Genomic DNA, 15,025 nt, shown 5'->3' with positions numbered 1-15,025 from the left:
CAAATAAGGGCAAATAAAAGAAAGGAATTTATAGCCAATTGCAGCTCCACTGAGGCTGAGGGGCTAAGAAGCCTGGGTCACTTGTTTCTGGGGTGAGGGAGGGTGAGGAGTGCAGTGACCCAGGCGTTTTTTACTTAAATTCCCCCTTTATTCTTGGGCCTGAGGAGAGTATGTCCCCATCCTTCCTGGAAGTTGTTGCTGTGGGTGCCCTGCCAGCCGTGAGCCTAATAGGGGCGCAGATTCTCATCACCTCACTGTCAGGTGTAGATGATCCTCCGGTTCTGTGACTAAGGTGGGTCAGAGGGCAGAGCACATGATGTTTGGGGTCGGGAGGAAGAGAAAACACTGAGGGCAGACACCTGCAGGGTGGGAGTTTTGTCTTCAGCACACGTGTCTTAGGAACCCATGGGGACCCGGTGCTGGGGCTGGGGAGAGGGGTCCCCTCAGCTCTCCTCAGCTTCCCAGCCCCTGGGAAAAAGTGGGCCCAGGAGGTCTCTTCAGATGTCGTCCCATTTTCTAACCTAAGTTCTTCCAGCCGGAAGCCATTCGCTGCCTCCCTCTCCCTCCTCCTCAGTGAAAATGGAGAAGAGCAGTGAAACTTCTATGGGAACAGCCCTACAATCTTGAGACTTGGACCCTTTGTGGGCTGTTACCAAATTTCAAAAATGTATGGTTCAACAATTCCTTAGAAGATCATTTGAGTTCGTTCTGGAGGGAAAGAAAAAAGGTAGGAGCGGGAAAGCAGGGAAAGGACAGAAAAAAATTCGGCGGGATCGCAGGAAGCCCCATAGGGAGGAGGAGAGGGAGGGGAAGGAAGGGACTTCTGTGAGGACAGCAGAAGCCAGACCCTGGGCTTTTATCCCTTTCTTGCTCAAATCTTCCCCTCACACCGCTTGTCAGAGTTACATCTCCAAAGCACAGACTGACCCCCCCCCCGCAAAAAAAATTCATTCCTGTTCCCCATCATCTCTAGAATGAAGTCCAGACTCCTTGGCATAGCACACAGGAGCCTCTAGGGCCTGGCTCCTGCTTGCCTCTCAGACTTCTCCCCTGCCCCCACCTGCAGCCCTGCCTCACAGGGTTTCTTTCCATTCCTAGAAGAAGTCGTGCTATTTCACACCCTAGAACCTCGTAAATGCTGTTTTCTCTGCAGAATCCTCCAGGCTTCCACACTTGCTCCTCATTCGAATATGTCACCTCCTTTGCAAAAGCTTTCTCTGAACCCCAGGCAAGAGTAGGCACACCTCCACCCTCCTCTTAGTTCCCACAGCCTTGTTGCTCATCACAGTACAATACAAATAACATTATATTATAATTATATATGTCTCATCTGTCTCTCCCGCCAGACTGCGAACTACTGCTGGAGAGTTTTGTCTTACCTCGGAGGTGCCAGCCTTCGGCACATGGCCTGGCATGTAGCTGATGCACGGGTAAACCTCTGCCAAGTGAATACATATTTGTAAGGCTTAGGAAAGAGAAGGGAAGACCGGAAAAAGCAAGAGGGAAAGGCAGAAAGACTAGGTGTTGGGAAGAAAAAGACAGGAGAGGAAAAACAGAAGCATCGCGATTCTTCAGCACGCTAAGACACCTCCCTCCCCCCCAACACACTTCAGTTCACTAGTTCATTGAATAATTAGGGCGTTACAGGGCCAGCCACTAGGCACAACTTCAGGAACTGCAGATGATGGAAATGAGGAACTTAGGGTCTGTCCTCCAGAAGCCCCCAGTTTAGGTGGTGTTGGGGAGGGGGGTACAGGAGGAGGTAACCAGTGAAAGAACAACCAGTGAGCAAAATCAGTGTTTACCACATAGTAACACGGGGGAAGGGCAGAGGGCAGGACTCACCACCAAGTCTGCAGGAGTGGAGGCGTTCTGACAATAGAGTAGGTTTCTTGAGTGAGGATAATGAATGCAAAGCAAGGAAACAATAGGAAGGGAACTACTGATGTTTAATGTGTAGAGGGAAGTCTTTAAAATTTAGTGCTTTCAATTTTTATTTTTGCATCTGAACCTAGCAGGACTGTCAGTGTTTCTTGAGGTATCGATCTTCTGGTTCTCTTTAACATATTTACCGAACTGATTGAGGTATTTGAGGTTGGCTAAGGAATATAAGATTCAGCCACCAGAGCAGTGTCTTTAGGTGTGATATTGATCACTTAATCAGGAGGAAAAGGCTTATAATTTTATGTTGGAAACTTTGCTTCATTTTTTTCTGGATTCATTTGGGTTTTTGTGAGTGAAGCAACAAACCACTCCCTGAGACCCAGGTCTGTGTCTCTCCAGGGCGTGTTGGACCCTGGAGATGTGAAGGGAGGTGCCCGTGCTCCCTAGGTGGATGGCGGTGCCAAGGCTCCTTCACGCTGCATTTCTTTTGGAAGGACTGGAGACTTCAAGCTGTCATGGTTTTCTTTTCGCCTCTCTTTTCTGAGTCTGTTTTGTTGGACTCTATTTTTTTCTGACATTCTGAAAAGAAGTGCTAAACAGATAAAAGACAACGTCATTATCCCCCCCAACTTTCCATGCGGTGGATAACAAGACCTACCCCTTCTCCTACAGTGCATATCGATGTGATTAATAGGAGAACAACTGTAAGTGTCCAAATCCCCTTCTTTTTCAGCCTCCCTCTCTTTTTGTCCCTCCTTCCTTCCTTCCTTCCTTCCTTCTTTCTTTTTTTAAGCGCTGCCCCTTTCAAAACAAGGGGAGCTTCAGCGTAGTGCCCGTGCCCCAGTGATCCAGTGGTGTCACATCACTATGGCAATTGCTGCCCAGGGCAGGAATGCAGAGCAGCTGTAATTGTGTAACGCCTTATTGCTGGTGCATGTCAATCAGAACCTATGAATTGAGAAAAATTTGCTCTGTTCATTCTGTTAAATGATGTATCCAATTAAACCTGTTAGAATTCATGATCTTCAGTCAAGGTTAAATGAAAGTAGTTACTCCTGTCAGCTAGGTGATTAAATGCTGCCTACATCAGGCACATTTATGTGCAAAATTAAAATTTTGGTATAAAGCATGAATCTTTATGCATGCCAGTTAATTATCTTGCGGTTCCTCCACTTATTAAATGCCCACTGCATTTCTTCTTAATCATCGGCTTCCTTTCAAAACTTATTTCATACTTCACATTACACCACATTTCAATGTTTAAATGAAATGCCTTACCAATGAAAACTTTCTCTTTTGGAGGGCTTGGCTGTCCTATGCTGCTGAAAATCATCATTATTAACATTTTCTCATTATTATGTACAAGTATTTCTAGAAGTCAGGTTGACTAATGCCAAGGCATTCTGGAAGTGATCCCTGTTCAGGCTGCACCACGGCGTGGTTGTAACCTTGGGGTCGGCTTCCTGCACACCCCTTTACCTCAAAACCACTGCAGGCTGCCCGTGTGCAAAGCCTCTGCTGATTGTAGGGTACTATTTCTTTTTCCTTTCTGATCTACTTTGAGTAGCTACAAAATGAGCACAAAGGTGATGATGAAATGATTTACTGCTATACATCAAAAGTACATTAGAAATAGATGGGGGGGAATACTCCTTCTTCCTTTTTAAAAAAATAAAACAAAGACTTAACCACTTCAGGTTTCAGGCACACACAAATGTTGCCTCTTCTGTTGGGTTTTAAAATGGACGGAAAGTACAAAGTGGTGATGGCACAATCCCGCAGTCCCCGCGGCTCCCAGAGACAGCGTTCTGGAAGCGGTGGGATGCCACAAAAGCATGCCATCAAATACTTCTCTTAAAAGTGTTTCACACTATAGAATCCATCTTTTTGGACCTTTATTTATTTTTACTAAGAAAAACGCAACGATGTTTGCATAGAATTAAACATTTTGCAACAAGCTTTCCCCTACTTATGTTCTTTATTTCAGGCACCTCTCTTCTTATGAGGCAGATGCTACCCTGACAAATTTTTAAACTTAAGAATAAATTCCTACTATTTAATTGTTTGACAACAAATAATACCAACAAAACCAGTGTCACTGACGTCAGTTTCCATTTTATTTCATTCTCTGTGTCATGTTTCCTAGTCTTACAATCTTTACAAAGCATCCCAGAACCACAAGGAAAAGATCTTTAAAGATGAAAAGTGTAAGTTCTCAATTTAGTTGTTGCAAGTGTTTAAATAAAAATACCTCCCATCCTCGAAAGTTATGAAATATTCCTCTTAACTGAACTTGAAAGGGACTGATTTCCATGAGAATGAAAATAGATTTATTAACAAATGAAATGGAAGAAATGTTTTTCACTGAATAATATTAATGAATTAACCAGTGGTTGGTGACGCTGAGCAGCCGCCTACGTGGGAATGTGTTGGAAACTCATTTTCACTGCAAATATGCCCTCAGACACACCTCGTATCAGTGACAATGCCCTGTTATCCTTGATTTTACCACCCTCAGTAATACACACCAATATCCAATGTAAAATTTTTTTTAACGATGAAACTTGAACTTCAGCAAATGTCGGTCCCTCCATTTGCTGCAGAGCCCAGCCTCATATAGTAATGTGGGTGAATGGACCTCGGGGGGTGGGTGGGGGGAGGGAGTGGGCCCTCTGTGTGGTGGAGGTGGTTACTGGGCCTCCAAGTGCTGGGGTCAATTTAGGCCCCTGCAGTGACTGCAAAGCTGATCCCAGCAATCAGAGAATGACAGGTGGCTCTGCACCCTGTTAATCCCCTTGTTTGGGATCCTAGTTGACTCTTCATCTGTTCTTCTGTAGCTGCTCAGGTCCCTTGGTCCTTCGCCATCATCGGATCGATCCACGGCTTGGGTCAGAGCTCCGCCTTACTCAGAGATGAGGCAGGACGGATCATTAGAGTTGAAGTCAGTTTGAGCCAGGCAGGGGGTACTGGAGGCACCAGCTTACAAGGGTTTTGTAAACATAATTGAAATGTAAGGGGCTGGAGAGGCTTGCATTCCAGATACATTTCAGAGAGCATCACGCACATAGTTGGAAGAAATCTATTGTTATTCCCCTCAGGGTGGGGGAAGGTTTGGAGAGACCCCCTGTGCGAGGAACGTGCTTGAGCAACAATAGGCGGTAACCGAAGTGCCACCTGAGAAGGGGACCACCAGCTAAATTTGGGGCTTTGGTTTTATTCGGGGGGGGGCTGTCCCCTGTGTCTTCTTCGCTCTTCACCTGTTCGGTGCTCATCTTGTTTCCACGAGATGAATGCTAAAGATTCTTTAAAGGACGTTGATGTAAAGTGGCCCCTAATGATTACCCAGGGCACCCACAGCTCTCATTCTGGCTGTGAGGAGGCTGCTAGGTGGGATTCCAGTACAGAAAGGTGTAAGCTGGAGCTCTCCTGAGTTCTGTCTTGGGGGCTTAGAGGCTGGGAGAGAACACACAGCACTGTTTGAAACAAAGCATGAGGATGAAGCAGGCAGCAGGTGAACAGCAGAGTAAGCAAATCTCTGTTTGAGTTAATTCTTACAAACTGGTCTCTTTTTGTGTGACCATGTGTGTGTTTTATGGGTTAGATGTCAGAAAAGCAGCATCTTTCCTGGGACCTTTTTCTTTTCTTTCTTTCTCTCTTTTTAAAAAAATCATTTAGAAACAGGAACAATTTTCTGTTCAAACGGTCGCTGTCCCTAAGTGGCTTAAAAACTCCCAGTGGGAAGGACAACAGCCCTCTCAGAGGCAGAGTGGCCTCTGTCTGTGAGAAATATTCCCCTACGGGGATGCTTTTCTGGCTTGCTTTATCGCTAGCTTTGCAACTTGGAGATGTAACGTAGCTTGAAATCAACCGTGTGTTTAGCCCTGCTTTGTCAGCCCACCTAGCGACAAATCGGGCTGTTTTGTAGCCCTGCTGCTTTGCCAGGTCACACAATGCCATGGCAAGTAGAAGGACTGGGTCCGATTTAATCAAAGGCTTTTGATTGTACAAAGCTTAGAGCTTCGTTCCAACAGGGAAGCCTCTTCTGGGACAGGGAATGACGGGGTTTGGTATATGTAGCAGACGCACATGGGTTTGAAGCTCCATGCAGAGAGATTGATTCGCCTAAATCTGCCCGGCAGCAGCATGGGCAGACCACCACCACTGCAGATGGTTCACACTGGGGATGGCGGGAAACCAGAGGAAGGACTGCCACTTCCTTTCAGGGAACCACTGTCCAGAGGTTGTGGTTGGCTGCACGCAGGGTCTCCTGCTGCCGCCATCAGTCTAGTTAACCGCCAGATGGGGGGTGGATTAAGTAAGAATAGGTGGCGCAGCACCTCGGGGCTGGTTTGCAGATTGGCAGAGAGAGGCTGGCTCCCCACTTTGCACTGTGTGTCCAAAGGGGGTTGACTTCAAAGGCACGCTCTGGTACTGGGGAGATGTTATGTTTTTACCTTGACAGTTTCCTGACCTGAGGTTGGAAAGGGGATTTAACTAATGGGTGCCTCCCCTTTTCCTCTACTTAAAATAGAGATGAAAATTTTTCCTCCTTCCCAGTCTCAGGTGTGAAGAGGATGATGTTTCCAAAATAAAAGCATGGAGACTCCTATTGCCTTTACTGATTTGCTGTGAATAATTTCCCAGTGAGCAAGAAATTTCCTTTGAATGTAATTGGAGGGAAAAGAAAAAAAAAAGAAAAAACCAAAGTCTACACAAAATTGACAGCTGGCAACTTTCTCTGGTGGCCTTTGATTCATCTCATGAGCTCCTGGTTACCTGAAATGATATCCCTGTGTGGGGGCTGTGTGGCTTTGTGGGCCAATAAGACAAGACATGCCCCATCTTCATTTCTGCATGAGGACTCGTGTGCTCTTGAGTTTGCCGTAGTCAGGGGTACTAGGTGTGTAGGGACATAGAGAACACACGAAATGTGAGTTTGGTTTGAGATACTTCATATCATAAAGACATTTACTAAAATAATTCCCTTCATTTAACATGCAGACAGCACAACAGTGGCTACAGTGGAATCTGCATTAAAAGTAGCCTACATTACCTTCGGTCTTTTTAAAAAGGCTTTTTAGCCAATTTGGGCAGGCATGCTCCAGTGTAAGGGAGAACCAGTGTTTTAATCCAGCTTGTATTGTTTCTGTATGTTCCAACAAATTTGGCATTGGAAAACTGTTTGGAAAATTAATTGAGGAAAGAAGAAAAGGCGGAAAGGTGTAAAGAAACGGACAAATGCCAGTACATTGCTGCAGTAGCTAATAAACAGCAGAAAAGACTAAGAATCAGTGTGAAGGTTGTCTTTTAGATAGGTGTTTAAAAGAGATGGATGGCATAGTCCATTGATGTAGATTACTTTTTTCTCCAGAATACTGTGACAGGGATAGCAGAATAGCATTTCTCCCTTCCTGCGTCTCCTCACACTCACTCAGTCCATTAGGTAGGAGGCTTTCTTGGACGCAAGGCGCGGGTTGGTGCAGAGTAAAATCTTTAGCCATGCAGACCTACTTCAAGGTCTGGATACGAAACAGGAAATATTTGGAAGAGAACAAGGTCTGGGGGAAGCAGTCCCTGTCACCACCTCCAGGTCCCCAAAAGAAAGATTTCCTGATTAGAGGGAAGAGGGGGGAAAAAGTTTAGAGAAGAACCAACTAGTTAGAAGTTAGTAACTGTACTCCCCAAAGGGGCTTCTCTGCCACGCCTTCTGCTGATTGTGTGCATGCGTGTGAAGGCTGAGGACCAGATGCCTCCCCTACATGCTGTGATGCTATGCACTCCTGGGAACATAGATGGCATGCTTCCTCTGGGAGAAAGGGAGGCCTTAAATTGACCAATTTACCCTGAACCAGTGAGGCAAACCCTTATTTGATTATGAACCGGAAAACGTTTTCTGTTAGAGGGTGGGATGAAGGCTTCAGTTTCTATTGAAACTTAGGTCAGTTACAGAAAAGTAAAGGGAGTTGCAGTTTTTGAAAACCTGACTGGTGGATTAAGAAACATACTTATTTCAATACCTGAGAAACCAAATGCCTGACCTAATCTTAAACTTCAGTACTGGGAGCAGAGGAGACGTGGCTAAATGTTTAAATCACATCTGAAAACCTTGGAAAACGCATGATTAGTATAGCCTTCAAACTGTAATCTGTATCAGGCCCGAACTTATCTCCCATTGTTCTTTGAATTCTAAACTTTAAAAAGTCATTTATATGTTAAAATATTTATTGAACACTTATTGTGTGCAGATGTTTGTCCAGATATAGGGAGGATAAAGTCATTTAAAATGCCTTCCCTGACCTTACAGAGCTTGAAGTTTGCTGTTTTACAAATAGTATGTAGGTATTTTACTCAAGACATTTGTGTCATTAGAGTAATATTAAAGCAAAATGAGGAAACAATGATCTTTAAAGATAACGAAACTCAGAACCTAGTTTAGGCTTCATGTATGTGTAATGCATTAGCTAGCCAAGTTCATTAGGAATTACAAGGATGAGAAGCGGCAGAGCAGCATTAAGTGCAGAAACTCTGAAGTCAGGCAGTCTGGGCTTGCATCTCTTCTCCATCACTCACTAGCTGTGTGGTTTTGAGCAAGTTACTCAACCCCTCTGTCTTTCCATTTCCTCAGGTATAAAATAGGAATAATAATAGCTTACTTCAATAATATATCCATAGGGGTTGTTATGAGAGTTCAATGAGTTATCATATATGGAGCACATTTTATGGGACCTAGTAGAGAGAAAGCTTGGTATATGTGTGTATTTATGCATTTGTGTAATACACAATAATGCACGCGTTTCTTAAATGCTCTCTTTTTGCTGAAACCTAAAAAATTCTACTCAGTTGATGCTGTAGTGCAGAATATAAAAAATGTCTCTTTAAGTTTTAAAATTTAATTTAGCAAGTGAATTACATTAATCTTATACATTAAAAAATAAAATGGACGGAACAATCCTCTTAATATTGTTTTTGCAGTTACTCCATCCAATGTGAAGTCTCAGAGTATGGGAATTGCCACAGACATTAAGGAACATACATGTATAAAATACTTGAAAAATGAAGCACCAGATTTAGTTAAATATATGACTTTTTGAATTGGCTGTGTGATAAGAGGGAGCCAGTTGATAAAGGACAAGAGAAATGCTAAATATGCATCGTGACAAACAGTGAAAAATTAAGGATTGTAACTAACATTAATTACATTCTAGTAAGATGAATAGGCTGCTCATCATTAATGAGAACATACACCTTTGTCTAAGTTCCACATCCACCTGTGATTAATGTGCTAATGGGGATAAAATACATCATAGTAACATTTGAATTAACAGCACACTAATAGATTGACATATGAGTGTGAATAAAGCATTTAATCATATAAACTCTACCACACCCAAGAGCAAATTTTTCTATATTGCCTACATCACATCCAAGTGAGGGTAGAAAACATTACAGAGTCTTATTTTAAATAATATATTTAAGATACTGCTCATAGTGTATAATGTTCTAGAAAAAAGGGTTGACTCATTACATTCCAGTGAACTTAACTAAGGTGAATAAAAAGATTCTTCAGTCTAATTCTGAAGAGGTAAATGGAATTCACCCACTGTATGCACTTCTCAAGTTACTCTTTTAACTTTGATTCCTAGTTATCAATTTGTTATCAAAATGGTATCAATTTCATGCGAAACAGAACACGTACTGAGATAAAGTCATTCTCCTGTTTTGGGGAAAGTTCTATGAAAAGTCAAATATGCCCTTTTGGTTGATACCTGGTATCATTTCTATGGCAGTAGAATAGGACCTCATAAATAAGGCAGTGCCATGTTATTTTGATGGATGTTAGATTTCTCATATATTAAGTAATATTATTTAAAGCCTTACCCACTGTGATTAAGTATTCTTGGAGGACAGCAATTATGCATATATCACAACAATGGGGATAACAAGTGTATGTTTATAATCTAAATTCATTCCTGTTAGAGAAAATGTATGCTGTGTGATATTTTCAAGCAATCCCAAGATCACATACAGACCACTCTAGTTCTTTTTTTTAAAATTTTTTATTGTTATGTTAATCACCATATATTACATCATTTATTTTGGTGTAGTGTTCCATGATTCATTGTTTGTTCATAACACCCAGTGCTCCATGCAGAATGTGCCCTCTTTGATACCCATCACCAGGCTAACCCATCCCCCTACCCTCCTCCCCTCTAGAACCCTCAGTTTGTTTTTCAGAGTCCATCATCTCTCATGGTTCGTCTCCCCCTCTGACTTACTCCCCTTCATTCTTCCCCTCCTGCTATCTTCTTCTTTTTCTTTTTTCTTAAAATATGTTGCGTTATTTGTTTCAGAAGTACAGATCTGTGATTCAACAGTCTTGCACAATTCACAGCGCTCACCGTAGCACATACCCTCCCCAATGTCTATCACCCAGCCACCCCATCCCTCCCACCCCCAACCACTCCAGTAACACTCAGTTTGTTCCTGAGATTAAGAATTCCTCATATCAGTGAGGTAATATGATACATGTCTTTCTCTGATTGACTTATTTCACTCAGCATAACACCCTCCAGTTCCATCCACGTCGTTGCAAATGGCAAGATCTCATTCCTTTTGATGGCTGCATAATATTCCATTGTGTATATATACCACTTCTTCTTTATCCATTCATCTGTCGATGGACATCTTGGCTCTTTCCACAGTTTGGCTCTTGTGGACATTGCTGCTATAAACATTGGGGTGCATGTACCCCTTCGGGTCCCTACATTTGTATCTTTGGGGTAAATACCCAGTAGTGCAATTGCTGGATCAAATGGTAGCTCTAATTTCAACTGTTTGAAGAACCTCCATACTGTTTTCCAGAGTGGTTGCACCAGCTTGCATTCCCACCAACAGTGTAGGAGGGTTCCCCTCTCTCCGCATCCCCGCCAACATCTGTCGTTCCCTGACTTGTTAATTTTAGCCATTCTGACTGGTGTGAGGTGGTATCTCATTGAGGTTTTGATTTGGATTTCCTGATGCCGAGCGATGTTGAGCACTTTTTCATGTGCCTGTTGGCCATTTGGATGTCTTCTTTGGAAAAATGTCTGTTCATGTCTTCTGCCCATTTCTTGATTGGATTATTTGTTCTTTGGGTGTTGAGCTTGATAAGTTCTTTATAGATTTTGGATACTAGCCCTTTATCGGATATGTCATTTGCAAATATTTTCTCCCATTCTGTCGGTTGTCTTTTGGTTTTGTGGACTGTTTCTTTTGCTGTGCAAAAGCTTTTTATCTTGATGAAATCCCAATAGTTCATTTTTGCCCTGGCTTCCCGTGCCTTTGGTGATGTTTCTAGGAAGAAGTTGCTGCGGCTGAGGTAGAAGAGGTTGCTACCTGTGTTCTCCTTTAGGATTTTGCTGGACTCCTGTCTCACGTTTAGGTCTTTCAACCATTTGGAGTCTATTTTTGTGTGTGGTGTAAGGAAATGGTCCAGTTTCATTCTTCTGCATGTGGCTGTCCAATGTTCCCAACACCATTTGTTGAAGAGACTGTCTTTTTTCCATTGGACATTCTTTCCTGCTTTGTCAAAGATGAGTTAACCATAGAGTTGAGGGTCCATTTCTGGGCTCTCGATTCTGTTCCATTGATCTATGTGTCTGTTTTTGTGCCAGTACCATACTGTCTTGATGATGACAGCTTTGTAATAGAGCTGGATGTCCGGAATTGTGATGCCGCCAGCTTTGCTTTTCTTTTTCAATATTCCTCTGGCTATTCGGGGTCTCTTCTGGTTCCATACAAATTTTAGGATTATTTGTTCCATTTCTTTGAAAAAAGTGGATGGTATTTTGATGGGGATTGCATTGAATGTGTAGATTGCTCTAGGTAGCATTGACATCTTCACAATGTTGGTTCTCCCAATCCATGAGCATGGAACGTTTTTCCATTTCTTTGTGTCTTCTTCAATTTCTTTCATGAGTATTTTATAGTTTTCTGAGTACAGATCCTTTGCCTCTTTGGTTAAATTTATTCCTAGGTATCTTATGGTTTTGGGTGCGATTGTGAATGGGATCGACTCCTTGATTTGTCTCTCTTCTGTCTTGTTGTTGGTGTATAGGAATGCCACTGATTTCTGTGCATTGATTTTATAGCCTGCTACTTGACTGAATTCCTGTATGAGTTCTAGCAGTTTTGGGGTGGAGTCTTTTGGGTTTTCCACATACAGTATGATACGTCTGCAAAGAGTGAGAGTTTGACTTCCTCTTTGCCGATTTGGATGCCTTTGATTTCTTTTTGTTGTCTGATTGCTGTGGCTAGGACTTCCAATACTATGTTGAATAGCAGTGGTGAGAGTGGACATCCCTGCCACGTTCCTGACCTTAGGGGAAAAGCTCTCAGCTTTTCCCCATTGAGAATGATATTCGCTGTAGGTTTTTCATAGATGGCTTTTATGATATTGAGGTATGTACCCTCTATCCCTATACTCTGAAGAGTTTTGATCAAGAAAGGATGCTGTACTTTGTCAAATGCTTTTTCTGCATCTATTGAGAGGATCATATGATTCTTGTTCTTTCTTTTGTTAATGTATTGTATCACGTGGATTGATTTGCGGATGTTGAACCAGCCTTGCAGCCCAGGGATAAATCCCACTTGGTCGTGGTGAATAATCCTTTTAATGTACTGTTGGATCCTATTGGCTAGTATTTTGGTGAGAATTTTTGCATCCATGTTCATCAAGGATATTGGTCTGTAATTCTCCTTTTTGATGGGGTCTTTGTCTGGTTTTGGGATCAAGGTAATGGTGGCCTCATAAAATGAATTTGGAAGTTGTCCTTCCATTTCTATTTTTTGGAACAGTTTCAGGAGAATAGGTATTAATTCTTCTTTAAATGTCTGATAGAATTCCCCTGGGAAGCCATCTGGCCTTGGGCTTTTGTTTCTTGGGAGATTTTTGATGACTGCTTCAATTTCCTTAGTGGTTATAGGTCTGTTCAGGTTTTCTATTTCTTCCTGGTTCGCTTTTGGTAGTTGATACATCTCTAGGAATGCACCCATTTCTTCCAGGTTATCTAATTTGCTGGCATAGAGTTGCTCATAATATGTTCTTATAATTGTTTGTATTTCTTTGGTGTTGGTTGTGATCTCTCCTCTTTCATTCATGATTTTGCTGGTTTGGGTCATTTCTCTCTTCTTTTTGCTAAGTCTGGCCAGGGGTTTATCAATCTTGTTAATTCTTTCAAAGAACCAGCTCCTAGTTTCGTTGATCTGTTCTACTGTTCTTTTGGTTTCTAGTTCATTAATTTCTGCTCTGATTTTTATTATTTCTCTTCTTCTGCTGGGTTCAGGCTTTATTTGTTGTTCTTTCTCCAGCTCCTTTAGGTGTAGGGTTAGGTTATGTATTTGAGACCTTTCTTGTTTCTTGAGAAAGGCTTCTATTGCTATATACTTTCCTCTCAGGACTGCCTTTGCTGTATCCCAAAGATTTTGGACAGTTGTGTTTTCATTTTCATTGGTTTCCATGAATTTTTTTAATTCTTCCCTAATTTCCTGGTTGACCCATTCATTCTTTAGTAGGATGCTCTTTAGCCTCCATGTATATGAGTTCTTTCCGATTCTCCTCTTGTGATTGAGTTCTAGTTTCAAAGCATTGTGGTCTGAAAATATGCAGGGAATGATCCCAATCTTTTGGTACCGGTTGAGACCTGATTTGTGACCCAGGATGTGATCAATTCTGGAGAATGTTCCATGGGCACTAGAGAAGAATGTGTATTCCGTTGCTTTGGGATGGAATGTTCTGAATATGTCTGTGAAGTCCATTTGGTCCAGTGTGTCATTTGAAGTCTTTATTTCCTTGTTGATCTTTTGCTTAGATGATCTGTCCATTTCAGTCAGGGGGGTGTTAAAGTCCCCCACTATTATTGTATTGTTGTCAATGTGTTTCTTTGCTTTTGTTATTAATTGCCTTATATAATTGGCTGCTCCCATGTTCGGGGCATAGATATTTATAATTGTTAGATCTTCTTGTTGGATAGACCCTTTAAGTAGAATATAGTGTCCTTCCTCATCTCTTATTACAGTCTTTGTTTTAAAATCTAGTTTGTCTGATATAAGGATTGCCACCCCAGCTTTCTTTTGGTGTCCATTAGCATGGTAAATGGTTTTCCACCCCCTCACTTTCAATCTGGGGGTGTCTTTGGGTCTAAAATGAGTCTCTTGCAGACAGCATATTGCTGGGTCTTGTTTTTTAATCCAATCTGATAGCCTGTGTCTTTTGATTGGGGCATTGAGCCCATTTACATGCAGGGTAACTATTGAAAGGTATGAATTTAGTGCCATTGTATTTCCTGTAAGGTGACTGTTACTGTATGTTGTCTGTGTTCCTTTCTGATCTTTGCTGCTTTTAGGCTCTCTCTTTGCTTAGAGGACCCCTTTCAATATTTCTTGGAGGGCTGGTATCGTGTTTGCAAATTCCTTTAGTTTTTGTTTGTTCTGGAAGCTTTTTATCTCTCCCTCTATTTTCAATGACAGCCTAGCTGGATATAGTATTCTTGGCTGCATATTTTTCTCATTTAGTGCTCTGAAGATATCTTGCCAGTCCTTTCTGGCCTGCCAGGTCTGTGTGGATAGGTCTGTTGCCAATCTAATATTTTTACCATTGTAGGTTACATATCTCTTCTCCCGAGCTGCTTTCAGGATTTTCTCTTTGTCTCTGAGACTCGTATGTTTTACTATTAGATGTCGGGGTGTTGACCTATTATTACTGATTTTGAGAGGGGTTCTCTGTGCCTCCTGGATTTTGTTGCCTGTTTCCTTCCTCACAATAGGGAAGTTCTCTGCTATTATTTGCTCCAATATACCTTCTGCCCCTCTCTCTCTTTCTTCTTCTTCTGGGATCCCAATTATTCTAATGTTGTTTCGTCTTATCGTATCACTTATCTCTCGAATTCTGCCCTCGTGATCCTGTAGTTGTTTCTCTCTCTTTTTCTCAGCCTCTTTATTTTCCATCATTTGGTCTTCTATATCACTGATTCTCTCTTCTGCCTCATTGATCCTAGCAGTTAGTGCCCCCATTTTTGATTGCACCTCATCAATAGCCTTTTTGATTTCGACTTGGTTAGATTTTAGTTCTTTTATTTCTCCAGAAAGGGTTTCTCTAATAACT

Source organism: Eumetopias jubatus, unplaced genomic scaffold, assembly GCF_037043125.1.
Source record: "Eumetopias jubatus isolate StellerSeaLion01/CBP00866 unplaced genomic scaffold, mEumJub1_p1.0 scaffold_3, whole genome shotgun sequence".
Taxonomy (NCBI): domain Eukaryota; kingdom Metazoa; phylum Chordata; class Mammalia; order Carnivora; family Otariidae; genus Eumetopias; species Eumetopias jubatus.
Note: the sequence above shows the minus strand (reverse complement) of the source record.